Here is a 4,859-nt window from a genome sequence, read left to right as displayed (position 1 = left end):
AACTGGGGGAATCAATGGTGAAGGATCTAGGGGTTCTAGTAGATCACAAGCTTAATAAGGGCATGCAATGCCAAGCTGCGGTTTGTAAAGCGAGCAAAATCCTCTCCTGTATTAAAAGAGGTATAGATTTCAGAGAGAGAGAGATATATCATATTACCCCTGTACAAATCATTAGTAATACCTCATCTGGAATATGCAGTTCAGTTTTGGGCACCAATTCACAAAAAGAACATTGGGGAACTTGAGAAAGTACGAGAAGGGCAACTAAACTGATACGAGGCATGGAGGAGACAGCTATGGAGAAAGAATAGAGGAACTGAATTTATTCTCTCTTGAGAAGAGGAGATTAAGATATATGATCAACATATATAAATACATCAGTGGTTCATATAGTAAACGTGGTGTAGAGCTATTCACCCTGAGGTCAACACAGAGGACAAGGGGGCACTCTTTTTGTCTGGAGGAAAAGAAATGTAATCTCCAAATACAGAAAGGTTTCTTCACAGTGAGAGCTGTGAAAATGTGGAATAGACTCCCTCAAGAGTTGGTTCTGGCCAGCTCAGTGGATTGCTTCAAAAAAGGCCTGGATTCTTTCTTAGATACACAGAATATAACTGGATATAACATTTATAGGTAAAGTTGATAAAGGGAATATCCGATTGGCTCTCCGGGCATCAGGAAAGAATTTTTTTCCCAGCAGGAGCAAATTGGATTGTGCTTTGCTGGGTTTTTTTGGCCTTCCTCTGGATCAACATCTAATGTAACATCTTTTTAAATACAAAGAGGACAGTCCCAATGTAATGAGGCAAAGGAATCACAGCCATAATCTACTACTACAGTACTAACTTGTAAGTGAGAAGAGTCTAAGTTTCACTCTAGCTACAATCCCGTCTCAACCTTCTGCATAAAGGTACTTGCTTGGAGACTTACTTGCGTCCCTTGGTAATTTACCTCCCTGCAGTGCTCAGGTTTCCCCTTGCATCTTACACTCTAGACTTATCAATCAGGCACCCTTCCAGCATTACCACACCCAAATGTGCACCTTCCCAGGCTTGTATGAGTGTCTTAGGTAAGAGCCTGTACTTGGGAATGGAAATCTCACTTGATCTCATATTCCTTATTGCAGAGGATTCCATTTCCATCATGGAGGGCTGTACCCCTTGCGATGCTTGCTCTGCCACAGTCCTATCCCTAAGGACCTGGCCCTTCAGCGTTCGCCAGCAGTTCTGTACACTGTTCACAGTACTGACACTTATGTTCACCCTACTGCAGTTTTCTGGCATCCCCTCTGTGGAACACATAGACCTTTCCTGAAGTGAGTTATGCTGGCCATTAACGGATCGAATTTGGCCAGTGCAGCAGAGACTAGCCATATTTTGATCCACCTGTGACCACTGTGGTTCAACTACTCAGGAAGTATTTTCTTGCTTGATCAGCACTGCAGGCTATAACCTGCAGCACTGATCTGTGTATTCTCCTCCGTCAGAATACGACACAGCACGGGGAGGATTCCAGCATCCCCATCAAGTGTGTGGATGGGGGATTCGGGTCAGGTTTTTTTGTTCAACCCACTGGTTGAATGAAAAAAAAAAAAATATATGGCCAGCTTTAGTCTGCTAGCAGTTCCCGCAAAACCGAAGGTCCTGTCTTCTGCTGTCCTAGATATGAATTAACATCTACAGTATCTAGCACTAGTAGCCTTGGGAACTGCTTGACTCAATCTTTACTAATATGTCAACTCTCGGTGGACTTTTGTCAAAATTGTTCCTGGCATATAGCACTTTTTTCCCACATACTCCATCAAGAATGTGGGGTTGTTTGGGGACTTCCCATTTAACAGTCTCCACCATTCTCATGCAATCTCCCACTCCTTTTAATTTTCTCCATATAAGTTAGGGAGCTGAAATTTGATCTAGGTACCAAGTTGCTTATTTCAGACTAAAGAGTTCCAAATGCTCTTCGCCAGGCTCTGACCAGGGAGGTGTTAGCTCCCTTCTCCCCTATGTAGGAGGATTTTCCCTAGCAGATATACCCTCTTGCCTACTCCCTGAGTCTGCTTCTCTGGAACAGACAGTTCCCAAGTTGTCAGGAGACCCCCTGTTGGTCACTCTTTTGATCTGGTCTTTCGAGCTGGACTTTCTTTAGAAACTGCAAGATCTCTACCTGTTATAGACCTGGCAACCTACTCCCAATGCCAGACAGCGTTCAGTGAATCTTCGTAACCATGCTGTCTTTCCCAGATACAAAGTATTTTCTTTTGAATCCCTTTTTCTGATCTTTCCCACTTTGAATAGTGGGAATTCCAAAATGTATTGTCCCCAAAAGGGACAATGTAAGCCCACAAGTATTGTGGAATCTAAGACTCTTGCCCATCGCACCTCATTGGAGGATTCTGTACTTACGGGGTAGGCTAGATGATTCCTAGAATAATTAATCATTATTTTATATCTGCTTAGACAGTGTTACAATGTGATTTCCACACTTCTGAAACACTAATGGGTGTTGGTTTGTAGAATTTCTTTGCATCATTTCAATCCTGATGTTCTTGAATACCTGTTTGAATTACAATATATCTCATCTCTGTATCTTATACAGAAGATTATTTTTTTCACCCACTCTTTTTAAGATAAATTCAGGGTTAGCTCCTTTCAGTTTTTGTGTTTTTTTCCCTTGTCCCCATTTACAGTTCATGCAGTGAGGGCTTTCATGTCCACAGATAACTCCTTAAGTTGTCTGTCAAGTATCAACTTATGGCTGTTGACCGATTGGCCTTTTCTTTGTACATGTATAGCTGCCCAAGCTTCCTTTCTGTGAAGCCAGGAGTTAGGTATGTTAGTCTTTTTCGGCAGGTGCCCAAAGGGTTTATTCATTTCTGGACATTGTATGTTTTCATTCTGGGGTTTGGCCTTGTCACGTTTTGTTGGTCTAGTTTTTTTCTCCTGCACAGCTGGTGCACTATTGCACCTGTTTGTTGGAAGTCTTCCCGTGACTCCTTCCAGTAGCACTTTCTTCACTTAGTGGTGTTATCGGTCCTAGGCTGGAGCACCAGGTTGATCCAAGTTGCCCTCTCCTTGGTTGTTACAGCTCAAATGAATTGGCCTTTTTATCTATCCTTCTTTTAGATGTTGATTCTTGCAGTATATTCTTCACTTTGTTAGATCTATTTGCCCACTTTTCAGCTGGACTGCTTTTTGGATGTTCCGAATATTTAAGAATTTCAATTCCTGCATCCTCTAACAGATGATTACTTACTGTAAATTTTTTTTCTTAACTTCCTTGAGGGACACAGGTTTCACTCCAGTGTTATTGGATGTACTGCTTACTCACAAATAGAATTGGCCCTGCAGCTCTAACCTGCATTGCCGTGGTGTTTTGTGCAGGTCAGCAGTCTTTACTGGGGACACAATTCTATTTTTCCTTATGTTTTTTTTTGTGCAGTTTTGATGTGCATGCACGGTGGGGTAGGGCAGTAGTGGGCTGCAGAGCCAGTTTGTAGTTTTGGGAAAGTTCAATAATTATACCCCAGATCAGGAAAACGTTTTGGTAGCCAACTATCCAATATAATTTTTTAGGAATCAGTCACAAGTGTTTCTTCATTGCTGTGCTTTTGTTGTGTGACTGAGCACTTATCGGGCAGTACCGTGAGAGTGAAGAAGCATATAGGTCAGTACTGTGAATGCGAGAGTGCATATCGGTCAGTACTGGGGGACTGAGAGAGCATATGGGTCAGTACTGTGAGATCGAGTAAACATATGGGTCAATACTGTGCGCATGCATAGGGGGCAGTTGTGTTGGTATAAGAGAATGGATCAGTACAGTCTGTGTGCATTTCTTTATAAATTTTGTGGCACAACATTTTGGGTGTGCTGCAGGTATGGTCCCATGGCAAAGGTTTATGGAAGAATGCATGTAAAAAAAACACACAAAACATGTAAAACATTTATGTGGCACCTAAAAACACAGAAATGCATACAGCAGGGGTGCACAATTTTTTTTATTTTTTTTAATAGAAAACTACTTGGCCAAGCGACTAAATTGGGGTCCCAATCTACTTGATAAAAAAATAAATATTAAGGGCTGATGTTTTTTTATTAGGCATAGGTGTTTTTAGGAATGTCTGAGGATTTAAAAATGAACTTAAACGTTTTAGGTTTTTAACATTACGCTGTTTATCTTGTACTCACCTTCCTGCCTGTCTCCAGCACCGTGCCTAGGAACTAGCAGGGAGGGAAGAGAACTTGCAGTGTAATTAGCACCGACTGGGTGCTAGTCAGGAAATGGGAGCATCATGCTCTCTTAACGCTCAGCAGAAGCTGAATGGATGAGCCTTGGATCACGCTGACGCAACCTGGGATCTGACTTGTGAGACCCCAAGTTGCATGATACATGAAATCCCATGTTAGTCAATGAGAGTTGTCTTGAATTAACACTACTGAAAATCACTCCTACTTTAGAAAAGGTTCCTGTGCTACTTCAAGGCGACTTCTATCCAACTTGTGCCAACAGACTTTAATGGAAGTCACCTCCGAGTACTCAAGTCACCTGGCAAAGTTGCAATGTAAGTTGCGCGACTTTCAGGTCATAGTAGTGTGAACCGAGACTGAAGCCCATGTGAAAGGGGACTAAGACTTGAAAAGCATATTTTAGGCCCCTTTCAAAACAGAGGTCATCTCTTCAGTCACATTTTTTTCAAACAAAAGACTGATTCAGTTTACATCAGTTTGCACATCCATCTTCAGTTCAGTTTACCTCAGCTTACATCAGTTTATATTGGTTAATTTCAGTTTACATCAGTCTACATCCGTTTTTCTGTTTTTTATTAGTTGTTGCAGAGACCAATCAATCAGAGGTGACAGAAG

The sequence above is a fragment of the Staurois parvus genome, unplaced genomic scaffold (assembly GCF_062004578.1).
Source record: "Staurois parvus isolate SC_StPar_1 unplaced genomic scaffold, SC_StPar_1.0 ptg000704l, whole genome shotgun sequence".
In the NCBI taxonomy this organism is placed as follows: Eukaryota; Metazoa; Chordata; class Amphibia; order Anura; family Ranidae; genus Staurois; species Staurois parvus.
This window is presented reverse-complemented; position numbering follows the sequence as displayed.